Consider the following 13551-nt stretch of genomic DNA (forward strand, 5'->3'; position numbering starts at 1 on the left):
GAGCTCACTGAGATTTCACTGAGACAGAGACCTGATGAAGATCTAGAGGTCTGGATCCCTGGGCAAGAGCATTCCAAGGAGAGAACAGCAAATGCGAGAGGCTGTTTAGTAGCTGCCCACTTGAAGTGTTCATGGGTACACTCTGGGAAGGATGACGTAGAGGTGGAGGGGACTGATCTAGGGAGGAAAGGGGGGTAAAGAGGAAGCAGGTATCTTGTGACAGGACTTTGACTTTTACTCGGAGTGATCTCAAGCCCATGGGAAGGATTTGCAAAAAGATAATTTTCTGACTTTGGTATTTAAAGAATTATCATGGTTATGGTGCTAAGAAGAGATGGTAGCAGGGTGAGGCAGGAAGACCAGTGAGGAAATCATTATGGTAAATAAGTGAAGGAATGATGGTAACTTAGAGTAGGTGGTGGCATCAATCAAATATGAGAAATGAGAAGAGAGAGGGAATTGAGGACGGCCCAACATGTTTTTACCCTGAGCCATCAAAAGGGTGCAGTTGGAATTCACTTTGCTGGGAAAGTCTGCAGGAAGTCTGAATGGAACATTGGGAGTTTTGTTTGGGTCATATTAAGTTTGAAAGTCTAATTTTAATAAAGGAGATCTTTTTTTTTTTTGAGACAGAACCTCACGCTGTCCCCCTGGGTAGAGTGCCATGGCTTCACTGCTCACAGCAACCTCCAACTCCTGGGCTCAAGCGAGTCTCCTGCCTCAGCCTCCCAAGTGGGACCACAGGCGCCCACCAGAACACCCGGCCATTTTTTTTTTTTGGGGGAGTTGCAGCCATTATTGTTGTTTGGCGGGTCCGGGCTGGATTCGAACCCGCCACCTTAGGTATATGTGGCTGGTGCCCTAGCCGCCTGAGCCACAGGCGCCGAGCCAATAAAGGAGATCTTAATTAGGAAGTTGTATGAATTGTGAGCTTAGAGAGAGGCCTGGGATGGGAACATGAAATTGTTTTTTAGAGTTGTGACACTGGATGAATTCACCAAGGGAGTGAATGTAGACCCAAGAGGAGAGGTTCAGGTGCTGCATCCCACTGTACTCAGACGTTTGTATAGAGGTCAGGGAGGGAAAAAGGGAACCTGAAGAATGACCAGGAAGGAGTGCAGGCGGACATAGGAGGAAACCAGTACCCTTAGCATCTGCTGTGTGAGCTAAATCAGTCAGTCATACTAGAATTTATGTGTCACAGATTATGCTGTGGTAACAGACGTCCTCAAAATATTGGTGGCCTACAGAACAAAAGTTTATCTGATAATTTCAGGACAAAGAGTAATTGCTATTAGCAGTGTCCTCTAGTACCTTATAGAGTAGATGGGATCCAGTAGACAAATGGAATGATGGGCCTTTAAGATGCTCAACTATTGTTGCAATAATGCTGCATTTTGAACAGCCCCCTAATTTCAAGAGCTTATGACTAGCAAACATTTATTTCTCTATGTCAACTAGGACAGTTGCACTACAACTTCGTTTGATACATTCTCTGCCATCCAGGTTATTGGAGGGCACTATTTACCAGCCCTTTCAGTACGGCATATTGTATCGTCATTTCTCAGGTTCCTATGAGTGTTTCCTTGTGTTCTATCACCCTGTCTTGAACCTCATAACTTTTAGGGTTTGGCTCTGGCACCAGCACTCTTTTGGTATCAGTCAGCTATTGCTACCTGGCAAACAACTCCAAAATCTCAGTTGCTTATATCAACTGACATTTATTTCTCTCACTCACAGTGCTGTGGGTCTTTGGGGTCAGCTCTCATTTAAACAATGGGGGAGCTTTAGGAAACAGTTCAAAGGAGAACCAAGATTGTTTAGGGGGAAAAGTGGAGGGAATTTTTCTTGGAATGATGTAACAGGGTGGTTTTTCTTACCAGTTTCTTCACCAGGATGGTTTTTCTTCACCAGTTTCTTTGCTCAGGAAAAATCTTCCCAGAAAAATTCCCAAGGTGTGCTTGGTCAGAATTGGATTACATGACTTCAACTCTGTTTGCAGGAGAGGACAGGAAGATAGAGCATTTAAGCTCTACAGTGGAGGTAGGCTTTGCCGGTGAGAAGTTCTGTGAGCCAGTGAGATGGGGTTTGGCAGGTCTGCAGTGACCACGGTCAGAGGTACCTTTCATCCTCACTGCAGTCTTTGGGGTAGAGAGTATTTGCATGTGCACTGCCCCCCTTTTCCTTTTTTTTTTTTTTTTGAACAGGCAATAAAACTAAAGCTAACAAGGATTAATGTTAAAGGTACAACTTCTTTACAATAGAACTAGGACCCAAATGCTATCTTCCTGTCCTCTCTGGCAAATAGAGTCGAGGTCATGTAATCTAATTGCTGACCAAGCACACCCTGGGAATGGAATTCTGCTGGGAACTTTTCTGGGAAAATATTAATTTTGTTAATTAATTTCTGATATTAATTCAGTTATGTTAAGAAACAAGTCTAACCATGTGTCAGTAACTGTTTTGAGTGCTGACAGATATTTATTCATTGAATCTTTGCAACATCCCTGAGGTTGGTGAACTACCATTTCCATTTTATAGATGGAAATAAGTAAGGCACAGAAAGGTTAAGTGACTTACCTGAGGTCACAAAGCTAATAGGTTAGAATCAGGACTTAGACCAGGTAGTCTGGCTCTAGGACTTATATTCTTCACACTGTGTTGAGCTGTGGTAGAAAATAAAACTTAAACAGTAGCAAATGAGATCATACTACACAAAGTGGATGTTGAACCATATGTCAGACCAATAGATGGCAGAATTATGTCAGGAGAGGACATTGGATTTAGAGGTAACAGCTGGATTTTATCTGACCTCCAGCATCTTCATTTTGGAAATGGACATAAGAACTCTACTGTGGTTGATGGGCAACATACCAGTAAGTGGTGTGCTTTTGAGAAGTACCTCGTGTGGTAGCTTGCACTCCATCCTGTGCTGAGACTGTAACCTGTACACTAGGTCAGACAGTATCAGTAAGAGGTAGCATAGGCCTTAGAAAGGATGTGCAGAGGAGGGACTCAGATGATGCTAAGTAACATAGATTAAGACTCCTTCGGGGTTATTCCTCAAGTAGCTGTTTCCATCGAGAGAGAAAGAGGGAGACAAATGAGAATAGTAATTGCAAAGCATGGTCTTTGTCCTGTGGAGGATTTGCAGCCATCTAAAAGAACCGAGGAAATTGGGTTGCCTCAGAAATTTAGCTTATCACCATTTTTTAAACATTGAGAAAGAAATTTGGTTTATAGAGTTTGGTTTCATATTTATATAATTTTTCTTTTGACCTATAAAATGGTACAGAGATACTTGAGAGATAGATTTTAAATAATTAATAATTAATTAATTTTAAATAATTCTGTAAAGTTTTTTCCTTACACCACTTCTCAGCAATCTCAGCAGCTCTAAATCAATATGTGGATGTCTTCTTAAAGCTTGGTGGTACCGTAGGGCTTTCCACTACACAGCATGGTAGTGCCTGTTCCTAAGAGTATTCTCTGCTCAAAATTTGACCAGATTGCGGGAATGTCCAAGAGTAAATTGTCCTCCTGGTACAGTAGACAGGCAGCATGGTAGGGGCTTGAAAAGTGAGGGACAAACAGAGCTAAGAGAATTAAGATCGTATTTTAAGCTTGTGTCTGTCATTTTAGCAAATTAGCCTCATACCACCTACTTAATAGTAAGAAAAGTTAATTAAAAAATAAAAAATTCTAACTCTTAGGTACTTTATTTTGAAACATTTGTGAACAATATAAAGCTTGAAAAATTTGATATCCTTCCAATAAACATTTGTGACTTGGATTTACAAACACGTGTGTCATAAATCAATTCATGCATTTTAATATAAAGGAATTCCAAATAACATTTTTATTAAGAAAAAAACTTTAAATGATATTTTGACTAGAAAACAAAAAGTTCTTTGAGAAATGCGAAAATTTTAAAAGCTTTAAGTTTTGCAATTAAAGAGAACAGTGCTGTTTCCACTTGAAATTCATCCCTGCCTATAATATCACCTCACTGATTTCCAAAGAAGAATTAGACTGGGTGGTTTTCATTGTAGTAAGGGTGTACAGTGCTCAGTCAGAAATGGTAATGGAAAGCAAGACATCCATCTATCACATTCTAATCTGCCTTAAACTAGGTTACTAGTACATAAAATTTCAGGTTGCTGCTTGACATTTTAAAATTATTGGTTTGAATAGATTATGACCAGCTAGTGCCTCTGACATTCAAGTAAAGGAATAATTCAATTAATATTTATTATGGACCAGCAGCGTTCATGGAAATCCAGAAAGTGCAGCTTTGTGTGTTTACAGCAGTGCAAGTGGGGTAGGAAGTTGCTGTCTGGAGACTGGGGGACTGGAGAATTATCATCGAGGGATGAGATGGGATTATGGTTGTGAGAAATCAGTTTGAATTCTGGATTAATGCTAAAAATTTTTAATTGAAATTTTATTTTCAATTAAAGTTAGGAAAGATATACAACTATTCAGATAAATGCAACTCTTAGTCCCCTACCTTTGTAGACCATATTATGATTTAAAATCCATCTGCATCTTCATTGAGCAGACAGCCTTGGATCATCTCTCAGGTGCTGTGATTGGACACCTGGAACAGAGCAGTAGGAGGGTAGAATAAGGCTCCAGCCAGCGAGGCGGCAGGTACTGTGGGGTGGTGTGACTCAGTGAGGCACCAAGCTGTGGGCAGAGTGACTCTGGACACTCATTTCAGTTTTGGAGAGAGAACCCCAGCCTCACTGTAATTAGTGATTGAGAGAAAGGAAGCCCCAAGGTTTCCAGTCAGGAAGCAGTTGTGATATCATGGAAACAGTTGTGTGAAAGATGTGGCTATGGGCTTGGCACCTGTAGCTCAAGTGGCTAAAGCACCAGCCACATACACCAGAGCTGGTGGGTTCTAATCCAGCCCAGGCCTGCCAAACAGCAATGACAACTACAACCAAAAAATAGTCAGATGTGTGGTGGGTGCCTATAGTCTCAGCTACTTGAGAGGCTAAGACAAGAGAATTGATTGCTTAAGCCTAAGAGTTTGAGGTTGCTGTGAGCTGTGATGCCATAGCACTCACCCAGGGTGGCAGCTTGAGGCTCTGTCTCAAACAAAAAAAAAAAAAAAGAAAAGAAAAAGAAAGAAAGATGTAGCTGTGAAACCAGTGAAGAAGGGGAGCTAGCTTAGGGTATTGATAGAGGGCTGTGAGGTCTTTCAGAAGCATGTGGCTCTAGATTCCCAAGAGAGAAGATTTGCAAGGAGGAAAGATCAGCTGTGTGAGGACTTTTAATCAGGAGATCACTGGTACTTTTCCAAAATAGTATCATTTCACTTTTTTTCCCAACAAAAGTGGGATCACCTAACTATTAGTTGCTTTTCTTGGGAAAGCATTTCAACTCCCCAGTCACATCCTGAGCATTTGCTTTGTGCCAGCCATGGTATTAAGGAGGCAGCTGCACTTTCTCTTCCTGGTGACAGGGCAGAAAGAACTGGAAAAGGGCTCTGGGTTATAAAAGTGGGGCGTAAGAAGCCTGTAGCATACTGGTACGTGCCTGTAAGTACATTTAGATGCCATGGCAAAACTGAAAGTGAAAAGGAGAAGGTGCTGGGAAGACCACCATTTTGCAGCTCCTGGATTAGAGAAACATTTGGGAGGCAGAGTCAGGAGGCCTGACTGACTGGATGTGGGTGGTATGGCCTGCAGCCGGGTGGTGTCAGGCATTGTGGGCAGGAGTCATTCATGGTTTTAGAACAGAGCCTGGTCAAATACTGTGGCCAGGCTGGGTAGCACCTGTCCTCAAGGTGCTATTCTAAGGAGTTAGGTCTCTGGCCATTTAAACTATTTTAACTCTGGATAGGGAAGCAGCACCTATTTCTGCATGGAGATAATAGAAAAAATTTCTCAGTCTGGTTAATAGCAGTTGAGTTTTCCACGAGCACCAGTCAAACTTCTGTTGAAGTCCTAAGCTTACTGTGGACATTCCCTTGAAGTGGTGTGTGGATTAAATCAAGATACCTTATGTAAAGTGTTGGTCATAATACTGGACAAATAAGGATGCATATTATACATGGATAGTCCAGTTCAGTTTATACTAAATGTTTTTTAATTATTTTATTTATGCTCATGTGTTAAAAATGTAACTCTAGAAAGCAATAATGGTATGGTGTCCATATACAAAATAATACCCTGGAGTATGGTAATGGCACTCCTCTGTGCTATCCCTCTCCTTGCCAACACGGATGGATGGCTAGCACTAGGACCTTGGCAACAGGAGGGCAGAAGTGGCTGGCATTGGTGCCTCCTTCTGTCACAAGAGGTGTGAAATGCAGAGGCAGCCCCTGCAGAGGAGCCAGAGCCACCCCAGGTAGCAGGTGAGACTGGTCCAGATGACCTGAGCACCCAACCTTCCCATCTGTTCCTTCCCAGCACACCCTTATCCCCACATCCTCTAATTTCCTATTCCCACCCATGTCCATCAATGGAAACATAGTCACAACCGCTCCACTCAGAACCCTGGTGGGCTTCTTTCCCAGGAAGCTGGTGAGGGGCCAGGGCCAGCCATCCTGCCTCAGCTTCTGATGGTAGATCCCTGCCCTTTCCATGCTGCCTCATTCCTCATGCAGCTGGCCCCATTTTGAGACTCCCAGGATACTGCTGAAGAGGAAGATCCCTAAGCTGGGGTCTGGGAGACCTGGATTCTGAGACCCAGTTCTACTGAGGGCCCACTGTTGAGACCTTGGGCCTCAGTCTCCATGAAGTTTCCATCCGTGAGGGAACCTGGCAGAAAAGCAGGAAAGCTTGGGGATACCTGAGCCAGTAGATTGCAATTTTGAGCCTATGACATGTCCAAAACCCCAGTGTATTGAGTTGGTATAATTTTCCACATTTGCCAGTAGGAAGAACCATCTAGAATGCTTGTCAATAGAATGGATACTCAAGTCTTTCTCCTGAGAAGTTGATTCAGTGTATTTGGGTGTGGTTCAGGAGTCTCATTTTCACCAGTCCCCTGAGGGAAAGGCTGGTGTCGTTCATTCATTCAGATATTACTGAGTGGCCAAGAAGGTTATAGTCTAGTCACTAAACAGAAATGTAAATGCACCGTACATCACTGGGGTATCTTCAGGAGGGCTTTCTCCTCAGAATGGTGTCCGGGGGCCTCTGAATGGGGCCAGCTGCGTGAGACAAGGCAGCCAGAAAGAGCAGAATTTACCATCAGGTTCCTGGGGCAGGCAGGGCTGGCCCGGGCCCCTCATATCAGCTTCCCAGGAAATATGCCCATGGGGTTCTCAGTGGAGCAGCTGTGGCCATGTTCCCACTGACAGACATGGATGGGAGTAAGAAACGAGAGGATGGGGGACGAATGGGGCTGAGAGGGGAGGTTGGGCACTCCAGTCATCTCACCTGCAGCCTGGGCTTGCTGTTTCTCCCGGCTTCTCCCTCACTGAGCCTCAGGCCTCCTCATGGGAAGGAGGGGCCGCTGCGCAGCCACTCCCACCCTCCTTTAAAAATTAAAAGATTATTTTCTAAAAGTTTGGGCCCAAAATGTGGGTGCACATTATATGCAGGAGCGCATTATACAGGGCAAAATACAGTAGGTCACCGTTTCTCATTTAGATTATTTGTCTCAGATGAGTTCTGGGATAGTCAGAGTTAATAGAATCCGTGGGCTCCTCACCATATTGAGGATTTCTAGATGACAGAGACTGGCCTTCAAGACTTTTGTCATATTTGAAATGTTATCTTCCTTCTAGCCATCTTGTGTCTTGGTGTGAAGTAGGCCAGTGTGAACGCATGCTGGGCATGCCTTATGTTCATCCAAGACGCCACACCTATTTTAACATTGCTGTCGCTCAAAACACTTTAACCTTTTCCTGTCAATTTCTGGTATTTGTGCATTTTAAAATGTTCATCTCCCAGCTCAGTTCCCAAGTATATGTAAAATACTGGCCTGGAATCTTAAGGTAGTGAAAGAATAGAGTTGTAGGTTGATGCCTTCCCTTTAACATTGAAATCCCTTCTTCATTTTACTGCATTTGCCTGATTTCTTCTGCTTGCTCACTGCTTTTTCAAGGGGTCCTTTGTGCTTCATTATCATCTTTATGATGTTGTCCCCAGCTAAATTTCTTCCATTTGCCTTAGGCTTTTCTTGTACTTTAGATCTGCCATTATTTTTATTGTTCACCAGCTACTGTTTCTGCATACTGATTAGAGGGAGCTACTGGCTGCTCCCATCACCTTTGTGTGGCTGAGCAAGGAATACCACAGGAAGGTTTGTGTCAGTGGTGGATTCTGCAGAGACATCCGCTTAGCTCATTCTGTGCACTCGAAAACAGGAAGTTTGCCCTCGTGTAGATGTGTATGTATAAGCACGCACGTGCACAAACAAGGCACAGCCCAGGCTGATTAAATGTTCTTAAATTAGTGATTTGCAGCATTTACACTATTTAATTAGAATAAGCTTTATTCTTTCTAAATTTCTAAATTATTCATCTGAAAAACTTGTTTTCTTCTGTGAAGGCAAAAAGTGGAAACCTAATAATCACATGTATATGTAAAAAAAAAAAAATTATTTTCAGCCTGTTTGTATTCTGTTGCTTGTATGGCTTCTGAGCTATTATTTAGTCAGCAACAACTGTGTTATTAGTTGAGCCCTTGGTCAAAAGGGTACATTGAACTCCTAGTGATCTGTGGCTAGTCTCCACTGACGGGGGGCTGATTGTATCCCACAGGTGCTTTCCTCCTCCTGTTTGCTCGTTGATGGCCACACTCCCGGGTATCCCTCCCTGTAATGGAGAAGACACTGGGGTTGGTACAAGGACAGGGGGAGAAGATGAAGAAGTCCTGGAGTTTTATGCCAAGTGATTTTTGGATGGTCTTAATCACTACTTCTCAAACTTAGTACAAATAACTATCAACTATTTGAAAGTTGGTTTTTAATTTCTAGAATTTTAAGTGATTTATTTGTATTTAGGTATAGTTGTAATTACATGATTTTTGGTAAAATGTGGTTTCTGGAAAACTAGGGATCAGAAGACCGTTCTACTACAGGTTTTGCTGCCTACCTGAGAGACACTGAGGAATCTTTTAATCTCTGTGCCTGAGTCTCCATAACTGGAGTTAATGGGAGGAGATGTCCTTCTCATCTCTCCTGGAATGGAAGGATCATAACATTTAAACATTCTTTATAAACATCCAGGATAAATGTCATATTTATAATGATGGTAATGATGAGTCTTTGTTTTTTTATAAGTACAAAAAATTAAAAGCACAAACTCCTTTAAAAATAAATAGAAACAATCCTTGTAAAGAATGTTTGGCAAGCCAAATGTAGTAAGTAAAATTAGCAAACATTAAAACACATTGGGAACTTATATTTACTGATTTTGCAAGGCTGAATAGTTTTCATTTAAACTTTCATTAAGAATTTGGTTTTCAACAATTCTGTAGATGCATAGCTTTTATAGTAACAAAGAAAACTGATGATAGTGAAATCCAGAACCCATTTGTAAGGGATCACATAGGAAGAAGACTAGAGTAGAAAAAAAAAGAGGGGCAAGAAATTGTATGTTGTAGGTGTGAGAATATAGAGGAATTACCTCTGCCCATCACAAGGCAGCTGTATAGAGGAAACCTTGGTCAGGCCCAGGGGAAGATTCCTTATCTCACGTTTTTGGAGGTATGAAAATAATCTTGTATAGCCAATTGAAAATGGTATCAACCTTCCTGCAACGAGCCCTGTTCCTAAGTAGGTGCATCCTGTGTCTCATAAAGGACTTAGAGCCCCTCAAGACTTAAACTGTAAGTTGACTTTCATGATAGTGCCATTAATTCTCTTTATAACCATGTGGTAAGTGCCTATAAAGAGAACAGACTTTGTTGTTTGTGTGAAATGATTGAGATTTTAAGAGGTCAATTTTAAAATAGTAATTAAAAAGCACATACAGAGAATGAGAGAATGAACCTGTTTATGGTGCAGCAGTGAAAAACAGGTAACGTTACCTTGCAGTGAAAGAATTTGAGCTATGTACCTTTGAGATAAGGGAGTGTAGTTATTTACAGTTCTGTTTTTGCAATGGTGAAAATCTGGAAACTACACAAATGCCCATGAATCACAAATTGAATAAGTAAGTTATTATAGGTCCATGCAGTATCAAGGAATGCAGAACCCCCACCTACATATGTGTTGTTTTGTATAAAGAGGACTATTTTTGAATGATCCTATAGAAACACATTTAAAAGCAATGTGCTTTTAACGTTGTGGTAAAATACACCTAAAATTTACCATCTTAAATATTTTTAAGTATATAGTCAGTGGCATTAAGTATGTGCACATTATTGAACAACCATCACTGTCATCCATGGTGGGGACTTTTAGTTACTTAGTTTTGCATATTTTGAATCTTTTATGAGAACATGTTGCTTTTATAGAGAAAATTGAGTAAGAATGCAGTGTAAGGCAGTGTTTTTCAACTTTTGTTATCTCATTGCATATTTTCAACCTATGGTTAAACTTCCTCAGTATATTTAAATAATGTTGATGAAAAGAGTACAAAAAAAGAATATACTTACTGTGCTTTGAACTTTGGTAAATCATATAAATGGTCTTTAAAAATGTTCACAGCACACTTAAAATCCTCACACGGGTTGAAAATCACCTGTGGTTCTGCTATACTCTGTGATATTGAGTAAGTTATCAGTCATATGTGTGATCTTCAAAGGTGAGAAGTGGGAAAATAAGACTAAAAAAACCAAATAATGTGCTGTACATTATTTCACAGATAACGTACTCGCTAGATACTGAATGGGGTTAGATTTAAAAGTATAAATATGCTCATATTCTGTGAGAATATTTTATGTAGAATAGGCACCATTTTTGAAAGATGTATGATTTATAAAAGCAATGAAAACACTTTGTGTGTGTAGTGAATGAACCTTGTGGTCTCTCACAGCACATCCTAGGCGCGCTGGTCTGCAGTAAACTAGACTGGCATGTGCCGTGTGAAAATCAGCTGATAGTACTTTCTGGGTTCCCCCCAGATGTAACAGTTTTTCTTATGTTAAAGGTTTTGTTTTTCAAAAATGTATCCTAATTGTGTTTGCTATTGCTTTATAAAACAGCTTTTTCTTTATTTACTTTTTTCTTTTGGTTATAGTTGATTTTGTTTTGGAGGATATGTGCTTCTGTTTGTAAGTTTAAGTTATATATATAGTTACATTTTCTGTTGATATGGTGCTTCCTCATTCATATGATAGAATTAAACATGTCTGGTTAATGGAATTCCCCATCCCCTGCTATGTAGTGTATGAGTTGAACCACTAGTGGCTTACATGTCATTATCATTCAGGCTTCTTTATTGAAGTGCTATAGATAACACAGAGAAGGTATTCCCTTAGTTGTGTGTGTATCTTTGTTTGCTTAGAAGCAGGGTCTTGCTCTATCACCCAGGCTGGAATGCAGTGGCATGGTCACAGCTAACTGCAATCTCAAACTCCTGGGCTCAAGCAAGCCTCCCAAGTGGCTGGGACTACAGGTGTGCACCACCACACCTGGTTTCGCTGTGTTTCCTGGGGTGGTTTCAAACTTCTGCCCTCCAGTGATCTCCCCACCTCAGCTTCCCAAAGCATAGATTACAGGCATGAGCCACTGTGCCTGGCTTAGTTGTGTTTTGAATCTAGAATACCTTGTCCTTTTAAAATATCACTTTATTTCTGGCCAATATTTACACTATGTACTACACGTCATATAAATGGAATATGGATTGAACTGGGAAAAAACTGTTTAAAGAGGTCTTCAAAATGAATGTTACATTTGAAAGGGTTAGAAATAAAAAAATGGCTTTCATGTATGAGTCTTTTTTTTTTTTTACATATACATGTGTTTATTAGGTTTCCACTTTTTACCTTCACAAAATTAAAAAGGCTTAAAATTTAATAACAATAACAATGTTTAAGAAAAGGACTGGAAACAAAAACCTCATAATGAATGAAGATAAATACATTCAGAAAAGAAATCAGATGATTACTGCATCGAAATATTAAGCAATAATAATAATAATGCAAAGAAAGTAACATTCACATTGTCAAATAAGAGTATGTCTATTGTAGAATGCTTTGACTCTGAGGTTCAGTATGGAGTCATCAGTTATGTATGAGTCTTATCCTAATTCTTTTTGTTAGTTGTATCTCAACGTATGTTATATTTGCATTATTTTATTGCTTCACCTTTCAGTGGTCCATAGTGCTTGTTACAGACATAACATGGTAATATACATGTAGTAAACATATTTCTTTTTTACAGTTCTGATAATGTGAACTCACTGAAAAATGACTTGAAAAATACTTCCAGTTGACACCCTAATTTGTGTTTTAAAGACTATTATAAATTAAATAGAAAAAATACTTTACTGTGACCATTTATTGTCAATAATGATAATTCTTTATAATTCACAGAAGCTTACATAGGGAAATAAAAGATCAATTTTTATAGTTATACTTGAAAAAAGAGAAGAAACCTAGGAATTTCTGTGGATTGTAGTGGAAATACACCCGAGTAGACCTTCCATTAAATTGCTAGTATTTGAGTATCTACTTTGTGTGAGACAACCCATGCAGTATTGAAAAGACTTTTAAAGATGACTGATTTAACTTTGAAGAGAGTATAGTATATGTAAGAGAGATCAGATGAAATTATAAATTGTTAAAGTAGAAGATTGATCAGGAGATGAGTCTCAAGAGATTGGAGTTGTGATGCTCTGACCTGCTTTTTGGTTAAGGCCACAGAACAAAATCATATGAGATGTTCCAGTCACTGAAGCATCAGGCTTACAAACTCTGTCCACTGTATCCTACTCCAAACTCCCAGTTCTTACACTTTGTAAATGATTCACTAACATAAAAAAAACAAACTTCTTTGAATTTTTAAGTAGAAAGCTCTGTCAGAGTCCTTTTCTCTGTACAATTCAGTGGCTTGGTATGGCCACTACTAATGGTGACTGGGCTTTAATAAAGAAAGGATTTAGTTCAGGTTTATGGACATTTCCTATAGAATCATTTTTAAAAATGATTTAATGATTTTTTTCTTCTAGTGTTTTTCCTTACTGTGACTTTATTTATTTATTTGAGACAGAGTCTTACTTTCTTGCTCTGGGTAGAGTGCTGTGGCATCATAGATCACAGCAACCTTAAACTCGTGGGCTCAAGCGAATCTCTTGCCTCCTGGGTACCTGGGACTACAGGTGCCAGCTACAACGCCCAGCTATTTTTTAGAGACGGGGGTCTCACTCTTGCTGTCATGAACTCCTGAGCTCAAGCAGTCCACCTACCTAAGCCTCCCAGGGTGCTCGGATTATAGGCATGAACCTGTCAGGCCCTTATTGTGACTTTAAAATGCAACATTCCAGACTTTTTAAATCCTCTGGCCAGGCATGGTGGCTTAACATCTGTAATTCCAGCACTTTAGGAGGCTAAAGTGGGAGGATCACTTGAGGCAAGGAATTTGAGACTAGCCTGGGCAAAAGAGTGAGACCACATGTCTACAAAAATTTTTTTAAAATAT

The 13551-nt window shown here is 40.2% G+C and overlaps 1 protein-coding gene across 1 annotated transcript in view; it reads left to right on the forward strand.

The window, feature by feature from the left end:
* SMAP1 (small ArfGAP 1) overlaps nucleotides 1–13551 on the forward strand; it is a 129875-nt gene that overhangs the window by 106561 nt on the left and 9763 nt on the right. The window lies entirely within an intron of this gene.

The sequence above is a fragment of the Otolemur garnettii genome, unplaced genomic scaffold (genome assembly GCF_000181295.1).
Source record: "Otolemur garnettii isolate 467f Iridium unplaced genomic scaffold, OtoGar3 scaffold00035, whole genome shotgun sequence".
Lineage (NCBI taxonomy): Eukaryota > Metazoa > Chordata > Mammalia > Primates > Galagidae > Otolemur > Otolemur garnettii.